The following is a 12943-nucleotide window of genomic DNA, read 5'->3' as shown; positions in this document are numbered from 1 at the left end:
ACTGCCATTAGTCACAAAGAAATTTGGTGCTATAGACCGGTCTATAGAGCTTGAACACTTTTAAACAAGGATAGCCTGCCCAAAGAATTACAACACCTAAGGATAATGTTCCGGAAGACTGAGTACTTGTATTGTCAAATTAAATAGGCTATGCAGTCAAACTCAAGAGTGACTGGGTAAAAGGTTGAGGCGAAACTATGAAATAAAGCCACAAATCGCTTATGTATATTATGCTGAAGCATTATGCAAAAAGATTAGTAAACTGCTACAGAAACGTGGTATCCGGTGTATTGTGCTCTTTTCAACTAAGATAAAAAGTATTTTTTGTAGTGTTAAAGAAAATCTAGATCTCTGAAAGCTGGATGTCTTATTGCATTCCATTCATCTTTCGTGAGGCAGACTATCAGAACAGCCCAGAAGAGATTTGATTTGATTTGATTTATTATTGGTCCTGTAGATCATACAATTTGTACAGCAAAGCACATCATGATATAGGACAAGTCAATTTGAAAATTATGTTAAGATGGTATATGATGAGAGATGACAGTAGTGGTACATAACTCACATAGCAGAATACGTACAGGATATATAGACAAAATATAAAAAAGGTGGTGTGTGATGAGAGATGACAGTGGTGCATACTGCACATAGCAGAATACATATAAGAGATACAGACAGAATAGGAGTAACAAACAATAATTAAATTATCTTACTAAGTAGAAATATCTACCAGTGAATATAAAGCTTATTACAAGTAATTAAAATATTGTGGTACATAGTTCACATAGCAGAATACATATATGAGATTCAGACAGAATATAGATAAGATACAATAATTAAATTATCTTACTAAGTAGAAACGTCTACAACTGAATAAACAGCTTATTGCAAGTAATTAAAATTTTGTTTCAAGAAATTCATGTATGGAATAGAAACAGTGATTTAGTAGCAATTCCTTTAATTTAGTTCTAATTATTTTTGGGTTTTTGCTTGTTTTTATGTCTGTTGGGAGGTGGTTGTATATTTTAATGCCCATACATTTAACCCCATTCGCATATAATTTTGTGTTGTGGGCTATAATTTGTAACTGTGTTTTGTTTCTGGTGTCGTGTGTGGCGGTCTGCATTTCTGTCGAGGGTGTCCAAGTGCTGTACTGTAAAACAAGCTAGTTCCAATATATAGAGGCATGGCAGTGGCAGGATTTTTAACTGTTGAAATAGTGGTTTACAGCGTTCAGTTCTTTTTTTACATTTCATTATTCTTACTACTTGTTTTTGTAACTTGAAAATTGTGAGAGAATCAGAGCTCTTTCCCCAGAAGATTAGGCCATAGCTCAAGACAGACTCAAACAGGGCATAGTACACCAGCTTCAAGGTATCTACACTGGCTATGTCTTTTAATGATCGTAATAGATTGCAGGTTTTACTAAGCTTTTGTGACAATGCCTCAATATGTGGTTTCCAATTTAGTGTGTTACTGATGGTAAGTCCAAGAAATTTGGTGTCTTGCTTGTACGTAATGTCATCTTTGCCGATAACTATAGCTGCATTGAAGGGGGTTAGATTTTGTCTAGTATGGAAGTTCATGCTTACAGTTTTTTGAGTATTTATGAGTAGTCTATTTGCTACAAACCACGATTGTAAATGACAAGTAGTTTCATTAACTGCATCTTGCAATGTGTCACCTCTACTGGTTATCAGGATATTTGTGTCGTCCGCATACAGAAAGGAGCTGGCATTTGGTATGTGTTCTGGGAGATCATTTATGAACAATATGAAAAGAACAGGGCCAAGGACAGATCCCTGAGGGACGCCATTTGTTGTATGTAGTATATCTGACCTGCAGTGCCTGAATGTCTCTGATTTTCTTATTTCTACATATTGCTTTCTTTGACTAACGTAGCTATGGAACCAATTGTGGGCTACACCTCTAATCCCATACTTATGGAGTTTCATAAGCAGCAGCTTGTGGTCGACCATGTCAAAGGCCTTGGACTGATCAAGAAATATACCGACAGCAGGTTGTTTATGGTCAACAAAACTTGAGCATTTTTTTTAGAAATGCATACAGAGCATGTGTGGTGGACCTATTTTTCCGAAATCCATATTGGGAAGATGTGATTATGTTGTTAGAATTTAGATACATTTCTAATCTAGTTAACATACAGTATTCAAATATTTTTGAGAAAGCAGATAGTATAGCAATTGGCCTATAGTTTGTCATATCTGTTTTCTCTCCCTTCTTGTAGAGAGGTATAATTTTAGCAAGTTTTAGCTGGTTTGGAAATGTTCCCTCTAGAAATGAGGTATTTATGATATTTGACAGGGGTCCACTGATGTAATTTGAACACTTATGAAGTAAGAAGCAGGGTATCAGATCATTCCCTGCAGAATAAATCTTTTTGACTCTTTTTTTAAATAATATCTTCAATTTCATATGGTATTGTAGGAGATAGGAAAAAGGAGTTCAGAGGAGTATTATTTTTGAGACAAGAGTGTGCAGTGTTTGGAGAGTTAGTCAGGAGATTTGTGGGAGGAGAGTGAACAGTATTTGAAGAGTTGGTTAGGAGATTTGTGGAAATTTCTGAAAAATAGCTGTTGAATTTATTGGCAATTTTATGTGCATTTTCAGTCTTTTGTCCTTCTATATTTGGTGTGATTTTGTCCTCTATCCTTAACTTTCCACCAGTCTGTTCATTTACTATACCCCAGATGGTCTTACATTTGTTGGAAGAGCACCTACTTGTTTTATCGTTATGAGCTTTTTTAGCCCATTTGATAACTCTCCTATATGTGTTTTTGTAATTTTTATAGTATACCTTGAACACACTGGATTTGCCACTGTCCAGTTTGCTAAGTCTGTGCAGCAGCCTCATCTTTTCTGATGTAAGGTGCAACTTAAACAGCCAAATACATCAGCTGTCACTGAGCACTGCCTGGAATACAATCATAATGTGAAATATGATGAGGCGAGTACTGAGGTGGAAACAGCAAGTTTCAGGGACAGCATAATTAAGGAGTTTATCGAAATAAAGATGTCAGAAAACCTAACGAACAGGGACAGAGGTTTCAATTTAAATAATTCTTGGGGTCCGCCACTCAATTTGTTTAAATCTCAGTGGCCATCAAATCTACTTGAGCAGAAAAATGTTGAGGGAATTTGCATTTCACAGAATATCAGTGCAGACTCTGAAAAACAAAAGAACACTAACCTTCCAAACGTGGACAATTTTTCTGTAGAAAATTGCAGTTATATTTGTAAGGATAGTATAAAGAAGGGGTAACAAGAAAACTAAAAACTTATTGGAGCATTGATATTTAATGTACTGGTACATAATACAGAAAATGCAAAAATCACACTCAGCGCTATAAAAGCCGAAGAATTGTGCTGACAAATTTTCTGAGTATGGTATATACTGACTGAAGCAAGGTTCCACTCATGAAAATAGTTACAGAATTTCTGGCACAGGAAAATATATTTGGGTGAAACTTGAGAATGCGTGAAACACGACTGCCTATATTTAAGAGCAAAAGAAAAATATTCAATGCAAAAATAGCAACTTCTGATGCTACAGAGCAATGGAAAAATAGTAGCTTCCAATGTTCCAGAGCAACAGGAAAATATGTGATGAGCAAATAGTGAATTATGACATGTTAACAAACCAGAAATTACATCTAACAATGGAAAATCCAGGATGGAATGTAACAATATTACCAAAAGGATAGTTGCTACTCACCATATAACAGAGATACTGAGTCACAGATAGGTACTACAAAAGGACTGTTGGAAAGTGAGCTTTCAGCCAGTGAGGTCTTTGTCGAAAATAGACACAACACACACACACACACACACACACACACACACGCACGTGGAGGTGAAGAGGAGGTTGGGGCTGGGAGGGGGAGGGATAGCAGGGTTGGGGTGGGGGATGGTAAAGTGCACGTCCAGATTCAATCATGTAGGATTCATTAAAGGCCTTCTCTCCTTTTCCCAGTCCCTACAGTGGAAACACTTTTTCACCACCAACCCTACCGATCAGACTCAACCAAAGACCAGTGTTGAATCCTGCCTGGTTCAGTTCACTCCTCCATTCAACTGTGATCCACCTCCACTGCCCCAAAATCACCCCATTTTAACTTTCTAGAATTTCTTGTCCTCGAACCTTGCCTCACCATCATTCCCCAAATTCCTCAACAAGCAAACTAACCTTAAATCTGCAGAAAGAACTGCAATCCACCACTTAACAATCCTACCTGCTGACACTGTTGTGTTGAATTGCAAGGATTACCTGGCAGAAGGTCTCCATCAGCTGTTACATTCATCCATCTACAAACTGTGCCACAGAGACCCCATTCCAGAAATCCAGCAGGATCTCCAGTCTCTCCAAAAAACCATCCCAGAACCTCTCCCTGGAGTCCATCTCTCTCCTCACTCATACCACCCCCCACACTCCTACCTTCTACATGCTTCCTAAAGTCCATAAACGCAACTATACAGGATGTCCCATTGTGGCTGGTTACTGTGCCCTACTGAGGGAATCTCTGCTCCTGTAGACCAACACTTTCAGCCTATTACCCGCAACCTACCATCCTATAAAAAAGATACCAACCATTTCTTCCACCGACTCTCCAAAGTTCCATTTCCTTTACAATACTGTGCCTTGCTCATGCCACTTCCCTTTTCACTAACATCCTTAATGCACATGGCCTTACTGTCAGTGAACACTACCTTTCCCAATGACCGAAGTACTCCAAACCAACAACCTCCTTCCTGGTCATCTTGATCAACTACATCCTCACCCACAATTACTTCTCCTTTGAAGGCATTACCTACAAAAAAATCTGATATATGGCTGTGGGCAACTGCATGGCACCATCCTATGGCAGCCTATTCATGTGCCATATATAGGGCCTTCCTAAAACCCAGAATTCCAAACCACTCACCTCGTTCAGATTCATCGATGAAATCTTCCTGATCTGGATTGGGAGTGAGTACACCTTATTCACATTCCTCCAGAACCTCAACACCTTCTCCCTCATTCGCTTCATCTGGTCCTACTCAACATAACAGGCTACCTGTGATGTTCACATGCTTTATTTCTTCGTTGATTGACGTACTGCGTTGGTACACTGGCCGATAAAGGGGTTTGTAATTTCGACACTGACTACTGTAAATAATGTAGTCAACAGGTGCACAGTTGTGTTTCTCATTTCTTGAATTTCACTGTTCACTGTAGTGGGACGAAATCAAACGTCACCCATCCACCAAGTCAGCCCAGTTTGCAGGTGACTATAAGTTTAATTTAGTTTTTGTTTATGTGTTTTCTTATTATTTGTAATAAATGTGAATTATCTAAAAGTTTTGTATTTTTTTTTATGTGTTTCATGTACGGAGAGATCGGCGCAACGAACGGGGACAGCATCTTCGTTGCCGCGACCAGAGAGGAAATTGCTGGCCGCTATACGTCGCGGGTCGACAGCCAAGGAGCAACAGAAGATCCTGGAACCGAGTTGTTGCGTCGTGTTTCTAAAAAAATTAAAAATGAATTTTTATACTCTTTTTGTACAACAATGACGTCATAATGATCTTAACCTTATTGAAAAGTTAGTCACTGTCTGTCAACGCTCAAGTTCACATCTGTATGTGTGGGAAGCTAATAAAATAGTGTATGCTACTAAAGTTGAAACACGTGTCTTGAAGATTTATTTATGAAGAGTTATGTGAACAGATTAATAATATATTTGACAAGATTATTGATTCAGACAGCGTTGGCCGAAACTTTGAATCTAAAAAGTTTATTTAATGTGTGATTCTGATATCGATTAGATCAAGATAACGTGTGTCGATATAATTTTCTGAGGAGAAACAAACGAAATTTAAATTCGGAAAAGTTACAAAAACCAATTGGTCCAAGTGAGGTAATTCTCTGCACACGACTCAACTGATGTTTTACAGTTTCGTTCAAGAACCATTCTATGACAATTTAAAAAGAATATAAATCATTTTTGAAGTGAGTGTAACTGACGTGGGTGACGAAGTCTGCACATGGTCATACATATATCAAACGAAAACCTAATACGTCGTTACACCGCACCGTGGCGACCTTAGAAACAGGACTTGTGTGCAACTAAGGCACACAGGTACGAAACAAAGCATCAAGAGTCCTTCGGAAGTCAACGCGAGTTTCTTGGAGCCTTCACCAGCCAGCGGCGACTTCGCGGGTGTGGGCATCTGACGGAGTGCAGCCAAGCAGTACGGTCACGCGGTTGTTCCACGAGAAGTCGCATCTGTTGGGCAGCAGCTGAACGCTGCAAACCCCGACAACCTTTTTTCTCCCTAAACTAATAGGCCCAGTACGTCAGCTGCGGGGCGTTCCTCCGGCTGGTATTAGAGGTGTTGCTGAGGGCTTCGCCTGTCTACGGCGGTGCCGGGCGTGGTTGCAGCCAGCGACGTTTCCGGTGTTCGACTCAGCGTCCTGCCGGTTGCGGAAGCGGGGTCGCAGCATCTCAGCGGCTGCATCGACGGCTGTTACATCTGCAGCCCATAGCAGCACACTGATCATCGAGAACTACAAATTACAATATTAGTGTCCGGTGAGTTTGTTTCAAGTTGGAAGTGGAGTGTTGTACATAGGGAGTGTGCTTTTATAGGATTGTTGATTGCAAATCTGCGTGTGTAAATAGTTAATATTTTACAATAATGTCGGGAAGTGAAATGTCAGACGAAGAGCAATCTATGTCCGATAGGAGCATGAGAGCCCTTTTTAGGGCGATCGCTAAATTAAAACAGTCTAACGAGGAATCTACTGCTAGATTAAAAGAGGAACTAAAACAGGAATTAAAACAGTCTAACGAGGAATCTACTGCTAGATTAAAAGAGGAATTAAAACAGTCTAACGAAGAATCTATGGCTAGATTAAAACAGTCTAACGAGGAATCTACTGTTAGATTAAAAGAGGAACTAAAACAGGAATTAAAACAGTCTAACGAAGAATATACTGCTAGATTAAAACAGTCTAACGAAGAATCTATGGCTAGATTAAAACAGTCTAATGAGGAATCTACTGCTAGATTGAAACAGGAACTAAAACAGGAATTAAAACAGTCTAACGAGGAATCTACTGCTAGACTTAAAGGGGAGCTAACAAAATCAACAGACAGGTTGCAGGAATATCTTAATGAAACCAGTCGAGAATTAAGTGATAAAATAGAGTCTTCTAAAGTTGAAATGCAAGAAAAATTAGTAGGACTTAGTAATAAGATTGCCGATAATTGTAAAAGGTTAGAAGAACATATCCAGGAATCGCGCGAGGAAAAAGCTCGCATGCGAAACGATATCACTGACTTAACCGAGAGACTAGATAGTGTCAATATCTTAGTTGTAAATGAAATACAGAAAAATAACGATATGTTACGAGATGAATTTTCTATGCAAACAGAAACTGTTCGCAGAGAATTATTGAAATCTATTAAAGAGGTCTCTACCAAACCTGTAGAGATTTCTTCAATAGATAATGTAGAATTAGAAACATTAACTCCTCAAGTAGAAAAGGACCATACCGAAATCGAAAACATGAAATTTTTAATTACTGAGATATGCAGTAATCTTGAGACTGCCAAAGATAATAATATTGACGAAGGTACAGAGCGTTCACATCGTGAGCACAGTGAAGAATCGATATTAGCTAATCGCGTATCCAATACAGAAATGCGGATACAGGAAATTACTAAACGATTATCGGAATTAGATAATAACGAGAACATTTCAGGTAGCAGAGGTAATAACATAATCAGAGACAACAGTCGCATCGAATTTGCTAGCTCAGACGACAACAATATGAATAAAGTAGTCACGGCAAGCCAATCCGATGCAACTCCGTCTCTGCCAGCTAAACAGAATCCGACTATTTCTCTCGCAGAATGTCTGGATGACATAACAACAAATTCAAATGTAGCAAGTCGATTTCCTGTATTCAAACCAGGAGGCGAACTGCACCCTATAATCTTTATAAAAGCTTTTGAAACATCATTATCTCCTAAATGGAGTAATGAAAAACGCATTCAATTTGTAATAGGACATTTAGAAGCAGAAGCTGCGGAATGGGCAGTACTGCATAGAACTGAATTCAGGGATTGGGATGATTTTGTTAAGCAGTTTAAACAAAATTATTGGTCAAGAGGAAAACAACAACACTTAACTTTAGAGTTGTTAGACCCTCCTCCATATTCTAAACGGTGGGGAGGTTATAGGAATTATTTTGAATGGAATTTAAACCGTGCTAAATTAATTGAAAGTCATCTAATGCGAGTCCTAATTAGTGGATTACCGTATTACATAAAGGAAAGAAAAATGTTACTCTACGAATTATATAAAACCTTAATAATGGGGACGAAACAGTTAACACCCGGGGTGTGTGGTTATATTTTAACGACTTGTTGTATTGGAAAGCACAGAGGGAACACCAGAGATGGAAAATCTGCATTCCGAAAACTGTTGTGGACGAGTTAATTACTTATATTCATGAAGGTTACGGGCATTTTGGGATTCATAAATGTATTAAACATCTAATGAAGTATTATTATTTCAAAAATATGTCCCGTATTGTGAGAAGTATTATTAGGGCTTGTGAAACCTGTCAAAAGGTTAAAGTTAATAACAAATCCAAGCGTTATAAATTATATGCTGTAATTCCTCGAGGTTTGTGGGATCTACTATCATTAGATTTTTTCGGCCCTCTGCCTCGTAGTTCAGGAGGATTAACATATATGTTTGTTGTAATGGAATGTTGGTCCAAACATGTGAAACTGTATATTTTGAAACGAGCGAATACAGCAAGCGTTATACGCTGCCTCACCCGAAATTACTTTGTTAACTGGGGCATTCCTAAACGACTTATGTCTGACAACGGTAGTGCCTTTATTAGTCAAAGATTTCAAGATATGATAAGACAATATGGAATCAAACATATCTTAATTTCGAAATATCACCCTCAAAGTAATTTAGTAGAAAGAGTCATGAAAGAATTAGGACGATTATGTAGAACTTATTGTGCACATAAACATACTCGGTGGGCCAAACTAATGCCTGAGTTCGAAAAGATATTAAATGAATTGCCTCACCTAACGACGGGATTATCACCTATAGAAATTTTAGGCAAACGAATTATAGGTGAGCCTTTACTAGCTGCTTTACCTTGGCCACCAGTAAATGAGATCCAACAATGTATCCCAGACGAAAAAGTTTGCGAACAGATTGTAAAAAATGCCGAACGGAGAATTAAAAGTTATAATCAACAGGCTATAGAACCCTCATTTCAGGTAGGAGATCTTGTGTTAGTACGATCTCATCCTAAAAATTCTAAGATCGGTAAGGAATGTAGAAAATTCTTCTTGATCTTTGAAGGTCCATATGTTGTACATAAGATTGTACATCCCAAAGCATTACTTCTTATGGAACCTTCATCAGGTGTAATTAAAGGATTATATAGTGTTGATCAAATGAAACTCTTCATTCCTAAATAAGTTAGTATTTAGTATATGTTACACACGGAAGAGTGTTCATAGTTTATTCATGTGAAGTTTTTCGTGATAGTTACGTGTTATTTTAAATAAATGACAGAAAGCTTAAACAAGTGTTCTACAATAATCTACTGGTACTTCAAAAAGAGAAAGATAACCCAAAGGGGGATTTATATGGAAGAAATTTTGCTCTTAGGTCAAAAGGAATTTTGCATATTTCAAATTTACTCGGATAGTAGGAACCAAAGGGGATGGTTAATAGTTTTAGGGACCATGGGCGTCCAGAGCTATATGGCTCACGAGAACATAGCAGAGTGCCTTTAATAGAGGTTTGCAATAGTGTTAATATAGAACACACCAAACGGGGCTCTCTCGCTTGTTTCTCCTAAATAAATGGCCATTACCCAACAAGGTGTCCGAAGGTAAAGAAAGCCGTGCCGAGATTCTAAAGAAAGTTTTGCTTGATTTCTTCTTGACCTCAGGCATAAATAAGGCCTTAGGGAAGAGAATGACGTAAAGTAAATAGTACTATTAGTTATTGTGAGAAACTTATTAGTAATATACATTCTTGAAAAGAATAACTCTAGTAAATAAATGAAACTGAAATTAATCTATCACAATTTGAACGCTCTGTCCTAATGTACAACGTTAAAGAACGTACTAAATTAGTATTTATTAGCAACTATTAACTGAAGAGGAGCTATCTCCCTATATTCGGTTACGAATTACCATAAGAGCACAATTAAGAGTAAATGACAAATAGTCACAACGGTATCGTGTTAAAAGGATTAAATCTATCTAATAGCAAGGACTTGAGGTTACGTAAAATGTGAGGAAAATGTATTAACAGTTAAATATTGTATATTGAACAGTTTTAATTCCGGTTAAAACCTGACAAACTGAGCTTGTGGGTGGGGTATGTAGTGGGACGAAATCAAACGTCACCCATCCACCAAGTCAGCCCAGTTTGCAGGTGACTATAAGTTTAATTTAGTTTTTGTTTATGTGTTTTCTTATTATTTGTAATAAATGTGAATTATCTAAAAGTTTTGTATTTTTTTTTATGTGTTTCATGTACGGAGAGATCGGCGCAACGAACGGGGACAGCATCTTCGTTGCCGCGACCAGAGAGGAAATTGCTGGCCGCTATACGTCGCGGGTCGACAGCCAAGGAGCAACAGAAGATCCTGGAACCGAGTTGTTGCGTCGTGTTTCTAAAAAAATTAAAAATGAATTTTTATACTCTTTTTGTACAACAATGACGTCATAATGATCTTAACCTTATTGAAAAGTTAGTCACTGTCTGTCAACGCTCAAGTTCACATCTGTATGTGTGGGAAGCTAATAAAATAGTGTATGCTACTAAAGTTGAAACACGTGTCTTGAAGATTTATTTATGAAGAGTTATGTGAACAGATTAATAATATATTTGACAAGATTATTGATTCAGACAGCGTTGGCCGAAACTTTGAATCTAAAAAGTTTATTTAATGTGTGATTCTGATATCGATTAGATCAAGATAACGTGTGTCGATATAATTTTCTGAGGAGAAACAAACGAAATTTAAATTCGGAAAAGTTACAAAAACCAATTGGTCCAAGTGAGGTAATTCTCTGCACACGACTCAACTGATGTTTTACAGTTTCGTTCAAGAACCATTCTATGACAATTTAAAAAGAATATAAATCATTTTTGAAGTGAGTGTAACTGACGTGGGTGACGAAGTCTGCACATGGTCATACATATATCAAACGAAAAACCTAAGGCGTCGTTACACCGCATCACAACACCCCCCCCCCCCCCCCCCCCCAATAAAACATAGTTATATGGCCAGTGCACTGTTGTTTAACTTTTGAAAAGCCTCATTAATAGTTTTCAGGCAAACATCCACGTACTGCTGCAGTAGTTTCCTATTGAACATCTATGAGGAGTAGTTCACAGCCTTTCAAATAAATTTAACAGACACTGTCATTGCTTTAACACACGGGCTATTGGTGTAACACTTATTTCATGGTTAAGTTGGTGCATTGTTGTTGTTCTAACCAACACATGTTTCTAGTCTGACTGTCTCAGGATCAAAAATTGGGCCCTTTTACATCCTCACAATAACAGGTACTGAAACTACACATTGTTTGAAGTTAAATTTACGGAAATTACATTTAAAAATTAACTCACTTGGTTAACTGAATACACCAAAAAATTGGTTCTTTTTAACAGTTTCTTCTACTACAAGAGTTATGCCAAATTATTTGTTTAAATCGTGATATTAACAAATATTGTTATGCAAACAGTACTTTTGACAAAACTGTTAATTACTTTGGAATTAATTAAGGGCTGGCTTTGCTAACATGTTTACAAATAGAGCCAAATAAATACTTTAAGAATACTATTAGTTGTTCCTCCAAATGTTTACAATTAGTGCAGAATTTATATTTGTTTATATATCAACAACAGAATATAAGTTACGAAACAATTACTGATTTCACCCTATAACAATAGTATTAACTACGAATAGTTGAAATAAATTAGAAAATCAGTTACATACATAAAACTAATCATAAAATTAGATCTGTGTTATATTGTTTAAAACTGAGGACCAACCTTTCTCTTTTATGGAAATTCAGGTTATACTCACATGTGTTAATAATAATTAGTCAAAAATGAATTTTAGGGAGGCAGATGGCAAAACAAGAGGGGAAGTAAAAATATCCCAGCTTGCTTCATCACATACCTTCCTCAATATTGACCTCCACCTCAAAGATGGCTATATCAGTACCTCTGTCCATATCGAACTTACCAACCACCAGAAATATCTCCACTTTGACAGTTGCCACCCATTCTGTGCCAAGAAGTCCCTTCCATACAGCCTAGCCACTGAGGGCCTTCACATCTGTAGTGACAAGCAGTCCCTCTCAAAATATATCGAGGACCTCACTGAGGTCAGACCATAACTACGCTCCCAACCTTGTACAAAAACAGATCTCCCATGCCGTATCTTTCAAGTCACCCACCACCTCCCAAAGTCTCACTGTCTGGCCACAGAGGAGCATTCTCTCATGACTCAGTACCGCCTAGGACTGGAGCAACTGAATCACATTCTCTGCCATGGTTTTGACTTCCTCTTGTGCCCTGAAGTGAGGGATATCCTATGCACTACCCTTCCAACTCTCCCACAGTGGTATTCTGCTGCCCACTGACCCTACACAATATCCTCATCTGTCCCTATACAACCCCTGCTCCCAACCCCTTGCCACATGGCTCAAATCCCTGTAATAGACCTAGATGCAAGACCTATCCCTTACATCCTCCCACCACCACCTACTCCAGTCTGATCACAAATGTCACATATCCCATCAAAGGCAGGGCTACATGTGAAACTAATCATGTTATCTACAACCTAAACTGCAACCACTGTGCTGCATTC

Source organism: Schistocerca piceifrons, chromosome 3, assembly GCF_021461385.2.
Source record: "Schistocerca piceifrons isolate TAMUIC-IGC-003096 chromosome 3, iqSchPice1.1, whole genome shotgun sequence".
In the NCBI taxonomy this organism is placed as follows: Eukaryota; Metazoa; Arthropoda; class Insecta; order Orthoptera; family Acrididae; genus Schistocerca; species Schistocerca piceifrons.
The sequence above is the reverse complement of the archived record's forward strand: the minus strand, read 5'-3'. Positions refer to the sequence as shown.